This window comes from Halyomorpha halys, unplaced genomic scaffold, assembly GCF_000696795.3.
Source record: "Halyomorpha halys isolate HHAL.00 unplaced genomic scaffold, Hhal_1.1 Scaffold157.1, whole genome shotgun sequence".
Lineage (NCBI taxonomy): Eukaryota > Metazoa > Arthropoda > Insecta > Hemiptera > Pentatomidae > Halyomorpha > Halyomorpha halys.
The window spans coordinates 469,096-495,916 of NW_027114029.1; the positions used below are offsets into that span (position 1 = coordinate 469,096).

General features: G+C 31.1%; 2 protein-coding genes across 3 annotated transcripts in view; one reads left to right on the top strand and one right to left on the bottom strand.

Moving 5' to 3' along the window:
* Atg16 (Autophagy-related 16) overlaps positions 1-26,821 on the bottom strand; it is a 556,547-nt gene that overhangs the window by 420,415 nt on the left and 109,311 nt on the right. The window lies entirely within an intron of this gene.
* neo (neyo) overlaps positions 1-26,821 on the top strand; it is a 213,812-nt gene that overhangs the window by 105,316 nt on the left and 81,675 nt on the right. Inside the window, exon 1 of one of the 2 annotated variants that reach the window (XM_014417417.2) lies at positions 21,561-21,623. The exons of the other annotated variant lie outside the window; for it this stretch is intronic. The gene's annotated coding sequence lies outside the window, so the exon portion shown is untranslated. Of the gene's footprint in view, positions 1-21,560; positions 21,624-26,821 lie in introns of those variants that run through there. 2 annotated transcript variants of the gene reach the window in all.

The window sequence follows — 26,821 nt, forward strand, 5'->3', positions numbered from 1 at the left end:
AGGTGGACGAAGAAGGTAACCCACCTTGGGACAGATCCGTTTCGCAATGCAAATCCCACCATGAGTGTTATCTCACGATTTGCCGGATGATAAAAATCTGCTTGGATCGGTGCTTTATGTTGTCGGAATAATTCATGGTCTGTACTTGATAGCGATACTGATACTCCGATTGGCAGTTACATTAAGTATTCTTACTGTCTTTATACTTCATCGTGACTGTCAGGGAAAGGATAAAGAGGGGTATGTGTGCGGGTGTCTTCCGCACAGTATTAGAGATTTAATACTCTGACGTATATATAACTTGATGTATTTTCAAGTTTTGATGACATATTCAGAAATAGAAATATAGTAAAGTTTCATTTCAGAGCAAAATTTCTTGAAAAAAAAATATATAATTGGCTAAAAGACATTAATAATTTAAAAAATACCATAAAATATTTTTTTTTTTATACAGTAATCATTAGGATGTAACATACAGTTACATTCAACAAAGTTTACATTTGATGTTCATAAAACATTTCACACATTTGCATGAAAATAATTCAACATTTAACTATCTATACATTCTTTTCACTAACCATTTACACAATGTTTTTAAGATTAAGCCGAATTTCCTAGCTACTGTTCTTTTTTTTCCTTGCCTTATTAATTAATAATTAAATAAATTGAAAATCATTTTATATAATTTTCCTATTTAAAATATAAGTCCTATTTAAAAAAAAACGCATTTTTTTATTTTTCATTAATGCTGTTATAAAATATTTTTTCTTAAAATGTTTTTACAAAATATATTAAATTTAAAGACACATATCTGTAAATCACGTAAATGATGTAAGTAATAAATTATTTACTTGAAGAAGTTTATCGGGGGGTGCGGTCAGCAAAGAACAACATAAATAAACAAAACAATATTTATTTATTTTATGCCGACGTTTCGACCTGAGTTTCAGGTCTTCATCAGGGATAGTGGCGTGTAAAGGGGACGGGAAGCAACACGCCACTATCCCTGATGAAGACCTGAAACTCAGGTCGAAACGTCGGCATAAAATAAATAAATATTGTTTTGTTTATTTATGTTGTTCTTTGCTGACCGCACCCCCCGATAAACTTCTTCAAGCATTAATCTACGGTCAACTATCTACATCTCATAATAAATTATTTAACACTTGTTGCTTTATCTAAAAGTACAGATGGTAATCTCCAAGACCAATTGCAAGGATCTATTAAAGAGACCCTAGATGTTGTATAGAAATGATCTAGAATAAGTTACCAATAAATATAAATAATTCTTCTGGTTAAACAATATAATCCTTATAAAACAAACAAGAAAAACAAATTAAATAGATAAGGGTATAACCATTAAAAACAGTCAGTTGCATTTGATATTGACATAAATAAAACATAAATCGATATAAAATATTTAAAAAATAAATAGAGGTTCTTTCAATAATAACACAATTATATTGAGGCCACGTTTGCAGACTTAATTATTCTCATAGCCAGGGCCTACGATGAAAAAAAAATTACAGTTTTTTGAAAAAAGAATTTTTTCAACTAAAACTAAAATATAAACATTAACTATAATTGTTTTTCAACTCAGTTATATACATTACTAATAGCTATAATAACCATGAGAACTAACAGGCTAATGTTTTAGAGTGGAATTGGTTTATTTATTTTTTTTTTATACATTAACAGTTCTCTAACAGGTAGCCGATAAGTTTATTCTATCTTATATATTTATTATAACTGTTGTTAATTTTGTCTTAGGTTTTTATGAGAAAAGAGTAACATTGATTTAAATTTCGTACACCCCATTTTTTGTTAATAGATTCTTATATTTTTCTATGCTAATTAGATTTCAAACATAGTATTTTCATGTTTAATTTTAAATAAAATCATTTTTGCGTTGCCTAACTTACCAAGGTTATTTAAAATAATTTCTAATAAAAATATTATTAAATATTATTGTGATAAAACCTTATCGCATTCGATCAACTAATGTTACATTTTTAAACGATTGATCTCGTTTAAAATTGACTGATAAACTACTCAGATACCAAGAAGAAACATGCGTCATGCCGGGAAAAAATCGAAGATATTTAATTACATTGAGATAAAAAAATAACCTGGAACAGAAGCTATTGGATTTCATGATCTTTTGATAATGTCGAGAAAAATCAGCAGGAATTTTAACAAGCTTCTTGCTTCTCAAAGAATATTTTTTTTAACTTATCGGGTTTTCCACTCATACATTAAGTAAGCTTTACAAAATTAAACAGATGGTCCCACTATACTTTTTTCCACAAATCCATACTAAAACTATCCATATCCATATTTTACAAAAAATATTTTTATTTATTTAAAAAATAGATTAGAAAAATACAATTTCTTGATGAGGCGCGATACGTTGAATCTGAAATCCTAAACATAAAATGATAATCTGTACCACTAAAACACCATGTATTCATAACGGGTACTGTTTCATGAACAACGTTTATACAGGAAGGTGATTTGTTCAAGATTGAAAGCCAAAGTTTCCCCTATTTAAGGGAACTCACTTAATATAGGCTCTTATTATTGTTTTCCAGAAGGGCTCCCGAAACCCTCAGGACGACATCGGAATAAATTATTATCAGCTACAGCCGGATTCGAACCTGAGTCCTTAAAGTTAGTAGCTAAATCCCCTAAAGAAATCCCCAATATAACTATTATTAATATAATGTAACTATATTATATTCTAGTATTTATAACTATTACTATAAACTATAAAATATTCTACATTTTTTAAAAATAAAAAATAATGCATATATATCGAAATATTAATATTTTTTTTTACGTGCCCATTATAATAAAAAAATCCTATTAACATTCTATAATCAACTAATGCCAACTAAAAACCAATTACCACAACTAAAATACAACTTACAACTACAAACAAGGTGTTTTCTAATAACAAAATACAAAACTACAGAGATCATCTACACGCTAAAAAAAACAATATTGGAAACTGGGCCTTGAGTTACTTACGCAATACTAACATGTGCCAAACAATAGTATGAAGTTTATCAGAAATGGGTCAACCATTCGGTTAATGAGAATATCCTAAAATGGAACGTTCTTTAATACACATTTTTATGAATAAATATATCTTAAAATTTTGAACCGAGTAAGACATAGAAGAAATAAAAAAAAATCTGCCTGTATATTCCGTCTTGGGTAGTTATGAAATAAAACGAACTGACTAACCACTATACTTATTAATAAATAAATAAATAGGATTGTTCTACAATACAACGAAATCCAAACAACCATTCTGTGAACCTGAGACAATGGCCACTAACCACTGTAAAAAAGATTGGAGATGAACTGAAGAAGATGGGCGCCACAATTATTGCACCTACCGTCGTAGAAAAAGATTGCTAGTTATCTCAGACTAATTATCATTGAGTCTAGCGAGAGCCAATAAGCTGACTCGTTAGTGTATTTTCTTTTTCTGCCCTTTTTATGTCTCAGTCTGACCATTCATTAAATAATCTGCAGTCCATTTCGAATAGACTTTAACGATTGTACATGTACAAGCTAAAAATACCTCTTTAAAAGTCCTATCAATCCTGAATTGAGTAATCTAATAATTAATGTCCATTGTTCAAAAACGAAAAAAAGAAATCACTCTGAACACTAATAAGCAAATTCACATTCTGCATATGCTTACAGGAAAAATGGAAATATAACTGACAACTTCGAAATACCTGAATACATAATAAATAAAATAGAGTAATAAGTAGCAATAAATCCTTTTATGAGAAAACCATAAATTAAAAATAGTCAACAAATCAAATTAATATACGATTAGGTCCTAACGATTCCTCTAGAATAGATAAATAAACAAAACAAAAAAATAAGATTATTCAAAGAAAGGACACGATTTATAAATCCACTACAGTCATAAACAAATTAATATTCGCTGAGTTACAAGAACATCACACCATTTACACAGAGTTGATCCCTTACACACTCCAATAGTGATCGCGTAAACCTAAGACTCCCCCCCCCACCTAAAAACAGAATAAAATGACATCAACACATAGCGAGTATTCAAGAAGAGTCACCCATTGAACAATTTTAAGATTCTTTCAGAAACAAAAAATACTTTTTTCGTCCTATCTATATTACTGGGAGCATGAAAAACCTCTTTAAAAAAAAATAATCTTTTTTCTTCTCAGTTGTTCTAATCTTTTTTTTATTGAGTATTTTCTTTTATATAGTTTATTTTATATATAAGTTTTTACATTCCTGACATCCTACGGCCATTCTTATTCAATACATGTTATCAATTTCCTGACAAGAGATGAGAATACATCGACTTCCTTCAAGGAAAGACTTTCCCCTCAACCCAGCTGAAGGGTCATAAGCCATTGATCCTGAGCATCCTCTCAGGACGCGAATCAATGACGATCCTCTTGAACGAGCTGTCAGGAGCCGCCGAAGTCATGAAAGACATCCAGGTCTATGAAGGAGGTGACTCGTCGGACCTCGTGATAGCACCAATTAAGATGAAGGATCCTCCTGGGAAGGTCACGACGCTTACTATTCAGTGGCCCAGTGAATAGAGCAAGGGCTTCGTGTCCTAGCACAAGTGGGAGCCCCTTTAGCATAATTTATTCGCCGACGAAATGGAGGCGTTCCGAACCGTTAGAATGGCACTCGAGGAGCCCTGACCATACGACCCATATCGGCGGAGATATATATGTGCACGTCCCACTGCAAGAAGTGGGACGTGGATGTGCACTTCCCGGACAAGAGTCGACAACGGTATGCAATGCAAACAGATGTAAGCGGAGGGCTTTCCTTTCGGCAAACAGGAGGTGGAAATGGGAGAATACAACGAGTAAAAAGAAGAAATCTCGAACACTGGATAACGTTTCTTTGTCTAAGTAGTAATACTTTACTTGTAATTATAATGACAGAAAAAGAAAATAACGTGCCGTAAAATATATTTATGTATTTTAATGAACAACATTAAAAATACCTCGATATTAATTTAAATGTCACCGACAATATATTATAATACTAATAGACTATTATCCGTAATATGTAAAGGAAGTGTGCGAAAAAATCGAGGAAACATTTCAGTTTAAATAGAGAATTAAGCAAGCATCAAAATCAATAAAATGCCCATACACAAGGTTGTAAAGCTACGGAAACAGAGAAAAGCAAACGGATTTCCATTTCATGGGAACTCGATGCGGGACGAAGTGGACACTCAAGGGCCGTTAACTAACTGGCTAACCTCAGGGGAGATTCAATTAAAACGCTCTGTCTATGGGAGAATGGAACGTAAATTTATCAACGGAATCGGCATCACTAACTAACCAATACATTACTTCCACTGTACAGCAATACAGTTTGGCAACACAATGAACTGAGCCACTGATGACTTCTTTTACATAAATGGCAATAAATATTAATGATGACATAGATTTTAATGATCATTAAATTATATGCTGAAATGTTAACAAAATTACGACTACTTATTAGGCTGTTGACAAAGGATCAAGTATTGTAATTTCATAGTCTTCAATTCCAATTATGCCTGATTTTATCAGATATGAAATACAGATGGAATTTTCAATTAATTGAACTAATTTTTCAACAAATGTAAAACCTACGATCAATATTAAAAAATATTTCCATACTCTTTAACGTGTTTTAAAACATGTTTTTAGTTTTATCATAAAGTCATAGATAGCGTCAACCCTCAATGTTATGAGACGATTGTTGTAGAAAATTTTGAAGATTTTGAACAAGGTCAGACATTTTAAAACAAACCTTAAAAATCAATAGAACCCTATTTAGTATAGATTTTATAAGGTAGAATTGAACCCCTAGAATTGATTTCAGCTCAGAATTCATTAAAATTAAAAAAAAAAAAATGGTCATACTTTTTGTTGACGAATCCATTAAAACTCAAAGATGGACGTAGATCCGACAAGTCGACACCCCATCCAAACTCCCGACTTGCGTCCCTTCCGGAAATATAAGTTGTTTAAAAGTGTCCTAAATCATCAGAAAAGATAAACAATAAACAGTTCAAATAATAATTTTTGTCTGAATTAAGCGAGTCACCGATAAGAAACCGCTTATCTATATACATATTAAACTAAACTGTAAAAGTCACTTAAAACCTGCTTTGACAACCTGAATTTATTTTCATATCGTAGGTGCAAACCTTAATAGGCGGATCTACAAACGTTTCAATATTGGATTTGCATTTTCTATTCTCTACGAAATGCCAAAAAGACTTAACTGAATTAGCAACGTCATTAATCAAAAATACAAAATGATCAATCGTATATATAGATAAACAGAAATAATAAATCAGATGATATGCAAAGGCGCATGCAAGTCAGCAGAAATAATTCAAACATAATGCAGCCTGAAAGTTTAAGATAACAAAGGCAATGCACCCATGAAATGGAATCATTTATTACCTTATACCCGCTGCTTTCATGGACAGGCCATTCAGTATCGTTCCACCAAGGATATTTTTCATGATAAATATTTCCTGCACGAAATAGAAAGATTCTAAATAAACACACTACAGATTTAGCATGGATTGTTATAATAATTTAACAGATGCATGTACATCGGTAGTTTCGTTTCAAAAATTAATTTTTTTTTTCTTATCCTCTGTTTTTATTATTAAAAAACAATAGCAAACCTATAGAAACATACGCAAACAAATGCATATCTATTACAATTGTTAATGTCCTTTTGTTGCCATAGTGCATTTTAATGTAAATATGTCGGTTCTGCTTATGGTAGTTTCTCATTAGCAGGAGTATAGCCGATATATGTCATACAGAACGGATCAAAAATTAGAATAACAGCATAACGGTGATTTTTTATTATTATTTTAATTTGTTTTATGAGAAGAACATTTAAAAGATTATCCAAGTTGTTATTAAATATTATAGTAGTCATAGATACATATAAGTAAATAAGTAAAATTAATATGACAATAAAAAAATATATTAATGATTTTTTTTTTTTTCAGGTGAGTGAAATAAATACTATTGACTATTGAATATAAATCTTCCGTAAGTAAACAGAACAATATTTTTAAGATATATCTATCATAGTATTAAATGGATACCTAAAATAAAGAATATAACAGATACTATAAAATTGAACCATGAATAGTTTTAGCAAAATGGAATTGAAAACAATTTAACGGTTAGAATAATTGGCCATGGGACTGAGATGTAGAGAATACTATTTACATCCTTAAAATAAAATTGATCTGATGGAATCGAACATTGGCGAATAATTCATTAGCTATTATATTGGCTAGTGTACCGCTACAGGCGAAGACCCAAGAGCAGAGATTGGACACGGGTAGTATGCTGCTGCAGCGAGGGTGGCCGTGCCGTGTCCTTGTCGTGAAGGAATCCTCTTCAGGGTATCTCTTTGTCTTAGCCGGGTCCTCCGGGTCCTAGCCTCTGCTAATTGTGTCCTTCCCATTGTGTCATCTTCCACAAAGGAACAGTGTCAGTCGGCGAGCTGGTACTCCTAATATCCCATGAACTGGGTTTCAATCAATCAAAATATCATAAGCAATTTATTTAAACTATTTTCTCATAATTATCACATTGAAAAAGTTAATTCAAGACTTTTTTAAAAAATAAATTATAACAAAACAACTAATAATTAAACAAGAAGAAATTTGAAATTGTAAGATGAATCGCCGGAATAAAAATTGAAAGTAGAGTTATCCTGGAAGCTACCAACAACCTGTTATAGCCAAAGCGGAAAGATGAAAGCAGTAAGGCTAGATGAATCGGTAAGGATTAATGCTTAATACCAAAGTGGTAACTTAAAAAAAGATTTTAAAACGCGTTTGTGAGATATTAAATCAAACTACTCCACTAAACTGATAATATGATCAACTAAAATGATGCAACCTGTTTATCTATTTTCACGGTAACCGGGAAAAGTTATTTTTATACATGAAATTTTTATTCTAGGTAAGTATCAGTGAAAAACACCACTTAAGGCATGAAACAAGTTCATACGAAAATCAAAAGCTCTGTAGATAAATGTTCAAATAGAGCCGTATTTTACAGTTTATAATTTATTTAAACTATTTTCTCCTAATTATCACATTGAAAAAATTCATTCAGGAATTTTTTAAAAAATAAATTATAATGAAACAATTAATTATTAAAATAAATAAATCGTAACTGGACAACAGCTTTACTTTCCGAATTTAATGCTCTCGACCCCACTTCCTTGTATATACTATTCTATCATAATAAGTAAACTATTATATAAATAAAATTAAATCGAAATCATCAACAAATCATTATATTTTGTAATGAAATAAAATTAATCAGTAAATAATTTTAATAAGACATAAAAAGGATGAAAAAATGAATCTTTGAACCTTCTATAATACTTTAACACGTTACTCCATTTCCATTTTACATTTATACATCGATAAATGTGCTGATAAAATAGCGCTTACGACTTTCGTGGTGGTTTAAAGGATATATTTACTTTCCCACAACCATTACAGAATTACAAATATTACAATATATTCTGTATTGTTTAATTCTAATGGTAAATATTTAACTGAACGAAATAATATTTATTATTTTTTGATGAGATAGGATCGTGAGACAGAGCAGTTCGTGCAGGAATCACATTTTAATCGAGATTCCAGATTGGTTTTGTTTGATCGGACCGCATAGAATCGGGCCGATAAAAAACCGTTCCCTAAGGACTTACGAGGGCCCTCCCAGATGACCTTTAATAGATGGTGATACCGAAATATAACTTGGAGACCGTTAAGTCAGGTCGTCAAAAGGGTGCAGCTATACACATTTTGACGAGCAATGATTGACAGGGCTGGCGATCGAAGAAACGTATTAGACATGTCTGATATTTAAAAAAAAACTTTATAATGGGCACGGTAAGAGTATTCTAATATTCATATCTATGCCATTCAGCCAAGAAAACAAAATATATATTTTTTAAATAATTTTATTACAATATTATTGATAGCTGGAAGTTTAGAATGAAGAACAAGTATAATTAAGAGTGAATATCACGGATTAGGATTACTTTGTTTTTTAATTTTTTTCTTTTAATTTTATAATAGTTAAGTATAAAGTTGATATTTCATCTGATACAGTTGAGAGTTCATAGTAAAACCAGATATTAATATCATAATTTTAAAATATTATTATAGTAAAGAAAACAGTTATCATTAAAAATCATGATAGCGATTATTTTTTCATAATCTTATAATAGTATAGTATATAGTTGGAAGTTTATAGTAAACACCACGGATTAATCTAAAAAAATTACAACTTTATTATGGTAAAGGAAATAGCAAATAGTTACAACAAAGATCATAAATAAATATTATTTTTATAATCTTATTATAAGTTTATAATAAACATCAAGAATTAATATAAAACTTCTACAACATTATCGTAGTATAAAAATAGTTGATAGTTCATAGTAGAGACCACGTATAGTCTATAACACCAATGGCCCGCCAAGGCAGACAAAAAAATCAGGTTTAAATGGAGATTTTCTACCCCCGTGCGCGACCAAAGATTCGTCTCGTATTTTCCACAAGGTCGAATAGTAGAGGTTGAAGATCAACAAGACAAATGTAGCTAATTTTAACTTTGTAAACATAGGAGAGAATAAGAAAAAAAAAATTCAGACCACTACATGAAGATTACTCATGTACTTTGTTTATATGTTGTAACTTACAAACACGATTTTGAACCCTTCGAAATCAATTTTTTATCTTCTACCATCAAATACGTCATTAGAAAATCTATCATAAATCGTTGTTATCTATATTTGAAGAAAGAGTTCTACATAAAATTTACCATGGTTTTCACCTGTGATCTTCATTTATGAGGTTTAGTTTTATGGTTGATATGAGTGATACTTTATACAGGAGTTCCGCGTACTGTATATCAGGTTCCGTTCCTTGGGAAGTGACTTAGATTGAATGCAAAGTCCTGCTTGACTTGTTTATATACACATAAATCCATATTTTATAGCCTTTAGTTATATATAAACTGTTCCATATAATAAGCACTAAATTTTTATACCTTTATTTTTTAGTTTAATTGGTTTACGGCTTGATTCCTTAAAAATAATTTTTTTTTCTTGCAATGTAACTCAGAATACGAGCTGATGTAAAACAGTTTCCGATATAAATTGGCTAATTCCGTAACGACTTAAAATGTGATGACGATAAACGGGGACTGCCTGTGCCTTCATTGTTTCAGTTCAATAAATGTCACGATATCACTAAAAAAATTCAATGTTTATTTATAGTTTAATAATTTTGTATATTTTTTTTTCCACCACGATCATTCAGTTCTTCGTAAAGGAGAATAATAAAATGAAATATATGTAGAATATGATTAGAATCCATTTAGAAAAAAATTAATAGAATTGATTTCTTTACAACGGGGTTTAAAATAAGGGACCATTACATAAATAGGCAGTTTTATTCTAACAAAATACCTTTCGATAATGAGGACGTCAACGCGGTTTACTTTCCATGCAGGCAGTTGGAATGTCCCCGAGACCGTTGGGGGTCGGGGGTCAAGCCGCCCGTCCAAGGAGAGGAATCTGATCACCGACCAACAAGATGTTGATGAACCCTTTGGGCTAATTCATAATGGTCCGATAAGAAAGTTGAAGGACAAAACGAGAAATAACGGTAAATAAGAAGTAGGGAAGTAGACTGTCACGGCATATCAAGACTGGGGCTCCCTGACAACTATATACAGGGAAATCTACCAAGTTCTTTCCGCAATTATTGACCCAGTATCTACGGATGGTTTCCTTCTCAATTGCCTAAGTGTGTACACTGCAGTGAAGCCTTACAATCACCAAACCACTTAGCCACAACCATATTACACTTCTAGCAGCAGTAAAATTACTGGAGAGATATAGAGAAACGAATTAAACATTCGGATTGCAATAGGAAAACTAATATTATTAATTCCATTAATAGTATAGATGTTTTCTCCAATCGCAACTCACGAAAGTATAAATCCATTTTTCAAAAAATTCCGTTTACATTATAAATAAACAAAAAAATAAAAGAGTAAAAAAAATTATTTGTCAAACAACATCATTTCGATTAAACCTATTTTTGAGGTACGCACTCACTCACTATATACCAAGCATAAATAGGATAAGACTGACTCCTTATATCGAAAGCTCAAAATGACAACAAATCTTCCTATTTCCAATTATTTTTTTTAAATTTATTTATAAAGTTAATGAAAAGAAAATCTCTTCCGAATCTTAACGATTTTTTAAATATAATATAAAGCAATCCACAGCGATAGTAATGTTACCTATGTATACTGACTGAGCTTCAATGTTAGAAATATTCCTAATATACTGTACTATCTATACTAGATTACATTAGCTGATATCATAGCAATAGTTAACACTAAAAAATATATATAAATAAAATAAAAACATGTCCAATTAGTAATATAGTGAGTACTGCTTTGTGTTGTCATCTGGTTTTGATTAATTTTCCCATGGAAGTGCCATACTCTTAATTTCTCTTGATTTGTTTTCTGTAGCGTTGGTTGACTATCATACTTCGAATTTTTAATCATTAGAACGTTCATGCCATTTATTTAATATTTTTACTGTCATCAGAGGATAAAGTCGGTGTGCGGGATCAATGATGCAGCTTTTGCCGCTTGGTAAGATTTACAGTTGCCCGAAAAAAAATATAAACAAATCATTGGCGTTGATGATCAGACGGTTTTGCGATATTAAAAACAAACAATATATTTTTTAAGTAATATGAACTAATGTAAGCCGTTGAATACAAAAGTGGTGTAAGTCATTCTATCATCAAAATGAATTTTCATAAAAGAATAATTATTTAATTACCTACTGAGTGTATTAAGTTCAAATTCTTTATAATATTTGGTTATCCTTGTGAATGAATAGTTCTAACAGGAAAAGCTGTCATATCATTAAACAAAAAAGAAAACTTTATGAAACAACCCCTAAAGTATTGAATATCTCAAAACTCCAGGTTTGAATAACTCCATTTTTCCATCCAAGGCCCCATTTCTATTGCTGGTTTCCCTTAAGCGTGACAAACTGTAATACTGCTAATTGTATTAATGAGATTTTTAAAAAAATAATTTTAAAAAAAAGTGCACTGTCTAATTCAGGAATGGAACTGTAAACATTCTTTAAGTAATTAAAAAAAATACATGATTGTTATTTTTTTAACCCATATTTTGCGATATTTTTTCATTTCAAATTTACATATTTTGTTTTTTGGCTGAGAATGTACAACAATAAAATTTCTCAGAAATAATCTTTGTTCAATGATTACATTTAAAATACATTGACACACATTTATCTTGTTCTAAACATAGCCACTAAGTCTGAGACTGGAAATGATGAGATAACAAGTGTTAAAAAATAGGCAAATTTTAAAATTAAAGACAATATTCTTAACGATACAAAAATCTGTCCAATAAAATTGTTTAGCGCTTATTTTACGGGATATAGGTAAGTGATCACGAAGGAAACAACCTATTTTTTTAATACAATATCCTAATAATACAAAGTGGAAAATATAGCTCATACTTCTTTTGTTTTCCACCTTTCTTTTAAGAAATTCACTCTGGTCTTCGCTTCAAAAACAAAGAAAAAGGAAATTACATCGCAATTTCATAGCTCATCTCCCGACCAAACTATAGCACCGACCCATATTTGGAGTAAAACGTCCTAAACAAGACGTTGACGGGCGGTAAACAAGGCTACTAAAAGGCCAACAGAAGAAGAGCCTCTAAGAAAATAGGACAATCTATTGAGGAAGAGTGGGTCATGTGCCTCCGCACAACCTCCCACTGGTCACAGCTTGGCCCGCTCTACTCAAGCCTTTATTAACAATCTCCGGACCACCATGTTATAAAACTAACATTATAATAAATAGTATTTGTTTACATAATATAATATAATACATAATCTTATACAGTTTCTATAAAAGGAGATCCCTGTATAGGGGAAAATCCTCTTAACGGATAACCTTACAAAGATCCCGGTGGACTAAGCACATACCTCTATTTAAACCCTCTATTACAAAACCTCTTCATTCAAGACGCGGACACCAATTTTATTTATAATTTATAATTATATTTAAAATAAAGATCCCTTTCCCCTGAATGCACCAGGCTCATATCTTAAAAATACACAACAGACCGATACCATGTTGTTCCATTCCATATAATCCAATAAACAAGGCTAAAAATAGCACTAATATAATATGAAACATTCTTTTTAAAAAAGTGTGTAACTATATCATCACCTAAATGAATAAATTGCATAAATGAATAGATAAATAATGATCAAATACAGACCCCAAAAAAACCCTTAAGGAAAAAAAAGCAAACTCGAGAGATGACTCACGGAACACCCAATGCCACACATGAGTCACTGATTCCTATGCCAAGTTTAAGGTCACGCGGTCATCGAATGATTTACACAACTTGGATGTAAATGTCTGACAACATGTACCGTCTTTGTTATTCATTATAATTTAATCATTTTAATTATTTGAGTAGCTATAGATCAAAATGTTAGTTCATTTCAGAAAATATTCATAGCTATCCAAACAAATGAACAAATTAATTTTCAATTATGAACAACAAAATCTTAAGCTCTAGGAATCAGTAAAAAAAAAGTTATATAATAAAATCAATTATATTTTGATTTCTAATAAAAAATAATTCAATATTACAGTCCAAAATGAATTTAGTCATAAAAATGGGCAAAATGTATTTTGGTCAGAAGCTTTTCATATTTGAGTATATCGTGAATATTAGATTTTTTTTTTCAATATTAACTTCCAAGTATATTATAAAGAAAAACTATAGCGGTTTAATAGTTAATTTATATTATCGTTGAGAAGGCAAAAATGCTATTTAAAGGCTACAAATTATTTTAAAAAATTGAGAATTACTACCGAACTGTTTGCTTATATACTAATTTACACACTATACCAATACGTCTTTTAAAGAAAGTGGTATTGACAAAAAAAAGAATATTCAATAGACAACCAATTATAAATGTTTAATAAAAAAAATAGAAATATATAATAAAAAAAAATAGATTTACATCACACCCCTTAAGGTTTAACCTTACAATATAGATGTTTTAGACTGTAAGTTGTATAGCCATTAATAACAACTCTTAAAAATCAATCTTAGGGTAGAAAAGAGTCATTGTACAAGAGTTTTGATTTTGTTCTGCAACAAACTTCGTCAGGTTCTGAAATATTCTGCGTAGTAAACACGTTCTTTAAAAAGGATTTGTACTTAAATTATGAAAAAATGTTGTTTTCTTATAATATAAGATCGAGGGTAAATTTTTTTTTTTTGGTCAATATAATACATCTGATCGAAATGTAGCCCACAGCAAGAATATTATTCTTCTACTGGCATTACAGTGCTTAGGGGTCTTCCTTAACAAGCACGATCTCCTCACGAAGATACTTTTCAAGCGTTCTTCAATGGCCTAGATCCACTTCGTTCCAGGTCTTCCTCCATCAGAATTAGAAATATCTATCTCTCTGATAGAGACATCACCGTTTGTGCAATTTTTTCATTTGTTGTAGATGAGGAGAGAAAAAATTCGAAATTATACTTCAAGTCAGCATTCGTTGAACCATTAGGCAGAACATGTTAAGATACCTTTCAATATATAAATTATATTTTTAAAAATAATATACTAATATTGGTCAACGCGTGAAGAAGTTCACTGAAAATCGGAAAACAAACAGTAAAAAAATAAGTTAAAGATGATAAAATTTCAAAGCAGAACCTTGATTCGAAAAATCCCTTACCACAGGAAAATAGCTTCGAACGATTCATGAAATTTGATGCATTTAGGCCAAGTGCACCGTTATTGATATGTACCAGTTATTGACAAGTCTACTTTTGTTTTTTAATATTAAGAATTTGGAGCAAACAACATTTCTAAATTTGCACCAGAGGGTTTAGCTTACAACTGGTGCCAATTTCGAAACGAAAATCGGCACCATACTCTTAATATTTAAAAACAAAGATTAACCTATCAATAAGAGGTACGCTAATCCAATTATTTCAAGCTAGTTTAAAGAACCAAAAAAGATTTTTTAACTCACTGGTTGGACCACTTTTTTATTTTCAAATAATAAATGCATCAAACCTCAGTTTCACACAAACCTTTACTAAATTGGTTAAATATTATGCAGCTAAAAACGTGTAGTTGGGAGGATTTGAATTTAACTTAACAATGAACGTAGAAATTCCAAAGAAAACGCAAGATATTTTGAAGAAAACAATTTTAAATGTAATCCAGCATAAGAAAGGTTTTTTAGATATCAAATCTGTTTATTTGGAGCATCTTACAATACTTGCGTAATTACCAAAATATTTTCTAGGATTTTTTTTATTAATTGTAAAAATTACAGGATATATATATCGTAGGCTTACTTTCCAAACTTAGATTTGAGGAGTTATGATAGTAAACAGTCGATATTTTTAAAAAGATTTACTTTTCACCTGTTCATGTTTCAACACCAATATTGCTATATTTTAAATTATTGAAAGTTTTCTAAACCCAACGTTCGTTCAATAAACGTGCTTCTACGGTCATGAAGTTGCATTGATCCAGTCGAAATGTACAAATTTTCTAGGTCCAACACTATCAACCATTCGACACTAAAGCTACTGATAAACAGCCACAATAGGAATCATATAGCTCATTCACACCATATTTACAAATATATAAATTAAAATATTAAATAATAAGAAATGGAAGGAAAAATAATAATAATGAAAATAAAATAAATAAGTTTAAAAATAATAATACTAATTTTAAAATAAATAAATTAATAAAAAAGAAATAGAAGTAAAATATAAGATAAAATAAATAAATGAAAAACTAATAATAAGAATTTAAAAATAAATAAATAAAAACACATTTACAAGATTTATTTTTACAGTTATAAATATCAATAAATAGATATAAAAAAGATAATTACATAAAAATAATTTTTACAAGTACTTAAATAATTGTCAAGATAGTTATTTTATTATTGACTGGTCCTCAGTAACATAAAAAATATAAATAAATAAATTTTAGTCTGAATTTTATCTCAAATGTCAGTTGATAATCTGTGCCGTTTCGAAACAACTGACTAAGACTAAATAACATGGCGACCACCACGAAGGAATTCCATCGACACCTTCTTTAGAAGGAGGGCACTGCAGTGGCGTATCCTCGGAAGATATACAGCCGTCACACATTTGCATCGAGAAGCCGATGGGTGCGCCGCCCGTTGCGTCACCTTCGCTGGTTCATTGTCCTTTACCGGTCTTCACCTTCACTCCGGTAATGAATATCCTTCAGTCAGGTGTCGATTCATTCATCTCATCGCAATGTTCTTTTTATTTATTTATTTTCTTTTCACTACTCTATGTCAAAGGCCTCGATATGACAACATAGGTGACTAAGTGTTCTATTTAATTAGTAATTAGATATATAATCAATATAAAAATTATTACATATGAAAATAAGAAATTAATAATAATGAAATGTATATCTTAAATAAAAAAACTACTTTAAATCGTGGCGAATAAGCCAGCGTACTAAATGCTAGCATGAAGTAGGTCGAGTAGCCATTTCCTTTTTAGGCATCAACGAAAATTACCAGGACTTTTTATTAGAGGAGGAAGGTTACGAGCTAACGGTTTTTAGTTGAGAATGGAGTTTATTAAGGGAAAGTAGGTGTCCAGCCTGACCGTGTAAGCTATGCCCACGTCTGTAGCATATGTCCAGTTCCAGCGTAGTTGATTAGATAGTCATGGAATTTATGGAAAATCCAGGCATGCCAAGGGGTGAATTGAAATTGAGGGAGATATGGCGCCGAATTTGTATACATATAAGTTGGTTTTGAAATTAATTAAATAAAACCTGCTGGTATCAACTTCCATGATCTATATTTATATAAGAACATAAATAAAATAAAACATAAATAAAATAAATATCTATAAAAATAAAAAATTAATGTATATTAGATATGCATAAAATTTTGACCTCGTTGAGATAGTTTACCTCATTGCCCCCAAGCTGTTGACATATTTCAAGTATACCAAGTTCATTTAATCTTCTGACGTATAAAACACAAACATCAAAAATATGTCAATTCATCAGAATTTTCCTGGGAGGATTTTCCTTTGAAGTAAAGTAGAGTGTGTAAGCCTTGCGTGCACTATTCTCTGCCGCGATAGTACTTCTATACGATTGCTGTGGCTAGGGCTGCTCCATTGTCTTTCATTATCGTCTTAAATTTATTTAGTCGAATTGTTTACTTAAAAAGATCTCCAAGTGGATTCGACTTAATCAACTCTATAAAATTTTATTAATATTTTCAATAAATAGGAATGGCAATTGAACCGACATATCCAATGATGAACAATCTATTTCGGGAAATTGTGTTTTATGAACTAGTTATATTGACAATTTTTTCAAGTATTTTCATTTCGCAACATAAATCCAAGACACAGAACGCTTCATGTCACTATTTGATATAGATATTATTAGAAATTTCTGAGAAAAAATACTGATATATCCTATAGTACACAAAAAAATCGTCCTTATCGCGCAACTGGGTTCAATTCAAGGAGGTTGAGGGACATTTTTATGCAAGAGAAATCATAAATTAACCAGGTGCTTCTTTACTCAATTGAAAGGGCCAAACCATTATTTAGGTTTAGGTTATTGATACCTGTATATTCAATTTTTTTTTTTAATCAATTTTAATTTAGTTGATGAGATATTGCGGATGCTTCAACAATCACCCATTCTTATTCTTTATTATCTTTATTTTTGTATATGTGATAATTGTTCATAATGATATTATAAAGCTTTTAAATATTAACTAATGATTGGAGCTATAAATTTCAGATACAAAAGGAATTCTTATTTTTTGCTAAAAAGTAGAACGTGTAAGCCCAAAGTATAGTGGTGTATATTTTTTTAATGCCCACAAATAATATCCTGGACATCAATTCTGAAAAAAAAAAAGTGACCAAATTTTTACTAATAATTTTTTAAGTACACACAAAGAAGTAAATTAGAAGGGAAAAATACCAATAAATACGATGTAATAATACCAGAATACTGATAGGCGCCGGATAATGTGTAGGGGTGAATGTATGATGCTTTGTGTAGCGTAATTAATTAATGAATATATTTTTAAAAAATCCATATGAGAACAATGTTGACTGGGGAACAATGGCTGGGAGAGACTCAGGTTATTCCTTATTGTATTAAGTTAATGAAGGACCTTGTAATATTTTGTGAAAGCATTGTTGAATATCGCCCCGCGGATACTGGCGAGTTCAACGATTCCGACTTCATAGGGTGCGATTATAGACACATCGAGTTCGCAATATTCCTAAAGTAATAAATATGTATAAAATCATAGAGATACGAGATCTTGTATAAAACAAAGAATTAGAAAAAAAAAAAAGTAGGATACAACTCTTCACTCTGAGAGTTTAGTATTCAATATTAATCTTATGCAGAAAAAAACTTTTAAACAAAAAAAAGATCATACTAGGTCTTAAACTATTAAACATTTGGAATAAGAGGTACGTTCGATTTGCATAAAAAAAAAATAATGTATGGATACTCAACGCTCATCAAGAAAGTAAGAAACTTGAGACCTCTCATATGGTGGGAGAACAGAGAAGTTTTTGTAATTTATAATTTTTCCAGTAAATTTAAGAAAATTGACCGAAAATACATTATAATTAACCACTATTTAGAGGTCAAAAATATTAAATTTATTTTTAAATGTGAAGCGTATTATAAACACCAATAAAACTGGTCACTTTTGTAAAATGCTGAATACAGTACACTATCAAAGTAAATTATATAAAAAAAAAAAAAAACACAGATGAACAAATTAAAACAAGAATTCTAATGATAACGGGGGAGATGAACCTGATATCAGTGCCATAAGAAACAAGACTGCATTTCCAAGTTTAAGGCAAAGCGAACTAGAATTGAATAACCACTTCAAGGTCATCCTACGAATTAAAACTCTATTTATATTTTTAATATTTAAATTACTTCTGCTGCAAAACAGAAGATCAAGGGTTTGCATAAAATAAATGAACTAAAAATGAGAAAGCCATCATTTAAAGTCACTTTACATTTGAGATATTTCTATCCATTAGCGGTCATAAAATTCATGTTTATGAATGCATGTTTCGGTGTTCATGAGTATTGTTTCTGTAAATTATTTAGTTATTGTTATTTAAATCATATTGTAAATACAAAGTTCTACATATTGAATTTGCAATCCTTCCTTTTCTACGTTCCTGGCTCCTATCAATAACTGGTAAATAAATACAAAAATATTGTTCTTGGGACATTCTAACAAACTAATCTTCGATAAACAAGCGAAAAAATGTAAAGTTGTAAGAAATTTTAAGATATCACTAACGGTCGACAACCGAAAGTGAATGCCCAGCCATGATCACCGCCGACGATATGCGGATATGTAATAGCCATCGACATATTCACAAGTGAGTGGAAAATTGGCCGGATAATCCGATGTGTCCTATGGCGAGGGGGAAATGATGTGCGATCAAGCACCTAGTGATAGCCTGTCAACGGTATAGAATGCTCGTCTGTGGGGACAGCTCTAATAGCAACTTGGAAGGATAAAAACAAAAAAGGATGGGTTAGCACCCGTCGCTCCGCTGTAAAAAGTGAACTGTGTCAGAACCGGAAGTTCCAGCCGCGTCCTCCCCGTCCGGCAAGGACGATTCCAAGTATCAATTGAATGGTTTCCCCAAGGTCATCGACTTCCAGAGTGAATGCACCCTTCGCTGCTCCTCGACAACTATTAAATATCCAGAGTGCTAACGGCAATGCTACTCGAACAATTCTGTAATGGGGAAAGCACGATAAGGGTTTAAAGAAGAAAAGGTGTGTTGAAGTGAATATAGTAATCACGAGAATCATAAATTAAGAAAAATAAGAGTTGTTCAGGTGAGAATATAACGTAAGCAGCGATTCCTTACTATGGCTCTCCTAGTTATCTGTATATAGCCATCAGATATGGAAGTAGCCACTCCCAGAATATCGATCACTCTCTCCAAAATAGTCTTAAAAAGAAAATTCAGGATCAAGTTATGAATTTAAATTTGGTAGTAATAAAGGAAGCCGCATTGCCTTTTTAAATTTTAACGTTGGTATTCTTATTTTTTTAAAGCACTATGCACACTTTATATATATAAAATGTGTATGTGCGGTAGACAAACATTGTATGTTCCCTTATCTAGACAGCATTGTATCTTGTAAAATGGTAAGTTTGGGACAAAATTTTGCTTGTGTAAATTGTATTTTGTATGATGCCGGACCAAGAAACACCACTGACTAATATGGTGAAATGACATTATTTTTTTAACACTGAAATGATCCAAATTCAAACAAAAGTCCCTAAATCAAATAAGTTCGATTTTTTCCATGATCAATAATTTTTAATTACAGCAAAAATAAAGCTAAACGTGCTCAAGCAATGGACATAAAATATTTATTACAGGCATTATGCATATTTTATTCCTTTGTATGTACATTTAAAGGAAATCTTCCACCTCATGTTGCTCCTGCAAACATCTTAAGTAAAAAAAAGAACAGAAATTGGTCTATTTTTCTTTTCCTCTTCTCACGTACTGTACGAATTGAAGGGTGAATTCGAGGGTTCTTCTCTGAGCCCCAAATGTAATTTGTAAAAAATGTTCCGTTGTCTTCGTCGCCAATTTCTAAAGACCTCTTGTTTCCTAAAATTGCCGAACCATTTTCGATGAAATTTAAGGATAAGTAGAGGAGTGTGAGTTTTTTTCCGATACAGTTGTCTACCGTTAACTCATCCTCTAATTATAATTACTTTACGAGGACCGTGCTATAAATCCGTTCCCTAAACTATACAATTTTTTTCAAGTTATAGCGCAAACCATATTAGAAATAATCTTAATCAAACATAATAAAAAAACTAAATTTGAGGATCTTAAAAAATAAGTTATACATTTGGGGGATTACTAAGCCATTGGAAAATAAAACAAATTTGTACAGTTGGAATAGAATATGATTTTAATACAACTTTCTAAAGGTAAGAACCTTGCTACTATGAGGCTACGTCTAATTTTAATACCGAAACTGAATTCTGAAGTAAAATAAATTTTGGGGCAGCAAATAATACCAAAGGGAGTTGATTTAAGGACATCCAACAAAATAAAACGCAATCTTCTTTTCGTATATCAGGACATTCGTCTCTTTTGGAATCGAGGAAGAATCGCCAATAGGAAAGAAGACAAAAAGAAAAATGGAAAGGGTAGCCTACCCCCCACCCGCCCCCTAACGGACCGGGGGGAACTAGGACATGGGAGTGGGGAGCCCGAGCAGTCCAAGGCGGATCACGTCTCAGTGCAGTTCCTTAAGTGAGTGAGTGCTAGGAAGGACCGGCAAGCCTGGTAAGCGAGATCTCATATCTTCTACTGTCACTACCATCCTTCGTATACACTTTAACTTTCAAGCAGTAATGCTATTAATGCCATAAAATTTAACATTTCGCAACGTTTATTTTAAGGTTGAATATACTTGTACAGACATTTTTTAAAAATTACTAAAAACAACAGTTAATTTTACAATTTAATACAAACAAATATATAACAATGGTTTAATTTTTATTAACATAAATTATCCTCGTAGGTAAAAAAAAATAATGTAACTTTAAGTCATCTGTTTTAAGTTTTTATTTCAACAGGGGAACCACAAATATTTCTAAATTTCTCATGGAATGAGAGTAAAAAAGAGAAAAAATCTTAACGAATCGGAAGTAGGTGGCCCTTCTAGTCATAACGGGTTTCAGTACGTTTTTCTTTAGTCACAGATGGAATCGTGTTCATTTATAGACAATATAAAAGGAACTGAACAAAATAATCTAGAGTTCGATTCATTAAAGGGAAAAAGTTTTATTTCTATTTTCATTTACTATTTTAAAAAAATAATAATAACGTAAGGAAATTAGGAAGAAGAGGGTAAAATAAAAGGGTTCTACCGACTTGAATGTCCCGGTTATAGAGACTTTAATGTCTACTCAGAAGTCAGTCGCTTAGTTTCGACCTTTCAAGCAACAGTCGGTTATGAAACTAAGTGAATAATTCAGTAAAACAATTAATTCACTTTTAAACTAAGCAATTATAAAGAATAGTTTTAAGACGGTAAGCCATGGCTGAGACTTTAATGCTTTGCCCTCAGAGCAAATTTCTTTCTGAACTGGTTTAAAGAAAAACATATCATTTCTTGTATTTATCCGACTATAAATCATATTTTTAATCATATAAAAAAAATAATATACTTTCTGAAAATTATTTAAGAATATATTTCTTTGACAAATAATTGAAGTTAGTAAAATTGTTTTATTTCATTTTATTCTTATAATATTTTTAACACTGTATTTGATATACATTTTATAGAGTATAGAAGTTGCATTATATTACTGAATAACAAAACCCTATAAACTGTCAAATTCTATTGTATCTGTATACTTATACTATATACAGGACTTTAAGTTTAAAAATATTTTTATTTAATTATTTGAAAAATTAGATAGATAATAATTAAAGTAAGGATGGTCATAATTCCCAATAAGAAAAAACATTCGATTCCAGAGTCTGGAATCGGATTTCATTTCTTCTGAATACTGTGTGCTATAACATTTGCTGGAATATAGTTGAGACAATTTAATTTTATTCTAAAGTTTTAAGATTAGACACAAAAGAAAAATTTAATGATTATTGCACTAAATGAGACGAGTAGAAAGATATCTGAGAGAGGCCAGAGCAAGAAACCAGGAAGGAAAAAAATCCACCCTCCTCCAATAAGCATAACAGAAGTCCAGATATGAAACAGTTTATCTTAATTACGGCGGTAAAAAAAGTCGGATAATATTATAGGAGAGGGGAAAAAAATAGAAAAAGAAACAGCGGCTAGGGCAGGTTCAACGTTCGTCTTGAGTCCAGAGGAGACGAAGCGTTCCTGATTTTTTTCCCAGGAGGGCTGTGGAGAGGATCGCAGCGGTTTTTGCAGTCACTGGTGGACACAAAGCACTCCAGCGCAGCAGTTGCAGTCGCCCAAGGACAGTGTCGCTCGTAAATCCTAGTCCCATGGGGTCGTCCTCAAGGGTTCAGCTTAGGGAGACACTACGAGCATATGCAAAGCGAATGGTAAGATTGTATCGCATCTCCAAGTTAATATGTTTTAATACGGTTCCATATTACCGAGCAATATGTTATAGGAAATAACAGGAGAAAAAAGATGGAGAGGACAAATTAATATCTTTGTCATTCCAGTCATAAAATGTGATAGGTGGAAAAAACCTGAACTGTAAACTTGCATTTCTATACAGAAATCATAATAACATTTCAGTAAAATATACAACACGGAATATATTTAATAAATATCAATTTTGGGAACATGAGTGGAAATAATAAGAAATTGTTCATCAAAAAATTAATAACAATGATTCGTTAAAATCTGAAGAACTTATAAAATACAATCTTCAATAAAAATTTCAGGACGTTAAAGGTACAAGATATTTTCTAGAATATTATTTCTACCTAAGTTCGAGTTTTTATAAATTAGAGGAGTGTATTTTGCAATAATCATATTAGAGTTAGGTTTCTTCAAGAAGAGTCGTCGGAAAATGCGAGAAATTTCAGATATTACTGAAGAATAGTGCGATTAATAGCAAGTAAAATAATGGCAATCAATTTACGAAATAGGAAACACCATGAAATGAAAACCGTTAATAGCTAATCTCACACAGAAATCGTAAATATTTTATAGTAAAACATAGTATGAAATATATTTAATCAATTTCAGTTTAGGGAATAACATTAATAAAACAAGAGTAAAAAGAATAACTATTTATTAAAGTATTATTAACAAGTTAAAAGATTTTTCTAATCCTAGATAATTCGGGAAAATCTGAATAATTTGATAAAATGTGAATAATGAAGTAAGAAATTTGAAAAAAAAAAATTATTCCTATACCGTTTGGAGATTTTGTAAAGCCTGCGAGCGTATTTTGAGAACTAATAAATTAAATATTAATTAATAAGGATATTTTGCTAACATTATTTTGAAAAACAAACATTCCTTGAGAAACACCAACCTTATTTTTTTAATAATAAATCGTTAGAGCAGAAGATCAATTACAAATAGCTAAAAAGTAGAAGAAAATCAATGGCTAGTATAATAGTCACAATTAAATTACAAAATAAGAAACAATATAAATTATTATAACCATAATAATAACATGACTGGGAGAGATTTCCTTCGGTAACATCCATCGTGATAATATTTTCATAGGGAACCGGTCGGCTCAGTAACGGTGTATTATGAACATAAATTCGGATTGAATAATTTACTGGACCCCATGCCAAGGGCGTATTAGTTTTAGGCGAACACAACTCACACCGTACTCGAAGCAAGTGCCGTTATAATACCGTCCGTTCTCATTCCGGGCTTATTCAAAAATGATCTTAACAACTCTATAATATATTACTAGATAAAAAAAATAAATATAAATATAATATCTATAAAATCGAGCGTTAACCGACGATTATTTCCAGTCTGAAGAGCCATTAAATTGGAAAATTAATAATGAGAAAAATGATTTATTATGCGGCGAAGCTGAAAACGACATAGAAACAATGTCACAGCTAACTGGAAATAAATCTATTAAAGCAAGTCGGCAGTATCGATGCCGTCTTCTCGCCCGAGAGGTTTCCCAAGGGAACATACTCAGACCATTCACGTAGCCGATAGATTCTCACGTGGAGCAGACGGTATGGCGGCGGAATGAGGGATGAAGAATTGATTCTGAGGGAGAAAAACTTTTCAGTAAAAGCACAATTGTTTAAAATAAATAAACTTTTCATAACTATATATAATAAACATTACATTCCTTCCAAAAAAAAGGTCTTTGACTCCATTTTAATTGTTGAAAAACATAACAAAGCTATGTAGTTACTAAAAAGAATTCTTTAACTCAAAAAATAACATAATGAATATTAAGTCTGCGTGAACAAAATTAATTTACTAACTGTGTCTGACCATTACTTATAACTTAATACAACTCAACGACTTGGGACAAGAATATATAAGCCACATGATGTAAATATCTCAGTAGAGGAGTTTTGAAAAATTCAAAAAACATTATCTAATGTTTTATATAGTTTACACTTTATAAAATTAAAGATTAATAGATAGGAACTATAGAGTTCTATAGAAAAACTAACACAATAAATATCGTTATAGAGAAACAAAGCATTTTGAAGTTGTCTTCACTATTGTTACTCATCACATTCTTGCACCAAACCATTCAATCAATGAAAATTTCTAGAAACAGTTAAAGTGTGTAGCGAAAATAAGAAACCTCTGAAACGCTAATTTTCGCAATTAGTAACGAATAAGTAATAATTAATCAGACAAAAAAATTTAGATCCGAAAAAAAATTTGAACCAAATTATGGAGTGAACAAAAAAATTCAAAGCTATATTATCAGTGAAAAGAAAGAATATGATCCACAATCATTTTATGTTTGGGCGTCTACAACAAAAACAATTTACAATTCCCGAGAAAAATGAATTATCAAAAAATGGACATAATATATATATATATATCAAATTTTATCACTGAAATTGAAAAAGATGAGGATAACAGACCTTCAGACTAAGAATTAGATTTACATATTGCTCGTGACTCGTTTTTAAAATTCAAAGTGGCTGTTAATAATTCCTTTGAAAATAGAAGTTAAATTATTTTAGTATAAAATTAGTCAAATGTTTGTAAAATAATATTATTCTGGCTCCCGAAACTTGTTGCTTGAAATCATAAGGAATTTATGCACACATAGGGACTCAAATAATTGCGATGTTAAATTAAAAATCCCACAGTATGAAGCACTACACTTGAAATCCCGATACAATGTTGTGGATGCACACTAGAAAATAACATAAATTTCACCTGAGCTCGTATTAAAAAAAAAATTGAAGGAAAAAACATAACCTGTTAAGGTAACAATTAAAGGAAGGAACGGACAGAGAACATATAAGGCAGGACGCTGTTTAATTAGATACTATCACATTTAGAAGCGACCGTTACTTCTTCCAGGCAGTCTCGTTCCGAGATGTCTGGCCTAATTTGGAAAGGGTCAAGTCCATCTTACCCTCTGCAGAAGTTATGTCATACCGAAGCGGTCGGTAGTCGGAGTCCATGATTAAAACCAGATAGTGATCATCATTACGAATTCCTCTCACATGTCTACGCTTACCTGGAGATAGTTGGGGCATAGTTTGGTGGTCAAACCTAATCTCCAACGTTTCGTTAAGAGCAGGAACCCAATCTCAGACGTTTCGTTTTTGTTTTTTTCGATTTCGCAACCCCGACACGAAATCATAAGAACAATAATTCCCTACATCATAGAGAGACGTGGAATAATGGAAACCTGGAATTTCTTCTCATATCGGCGATAGGAAATGAAGCCTTCTCCGTCAGTGAACGTGAAATCTCGTCCTTTTTTTTTCTTATTCTTTTTTTTGTTTTGTTGTGTTCCGCGAGAATCCAGCACGGACACATTTCTGTGGTTATCTTCCAGGTATCG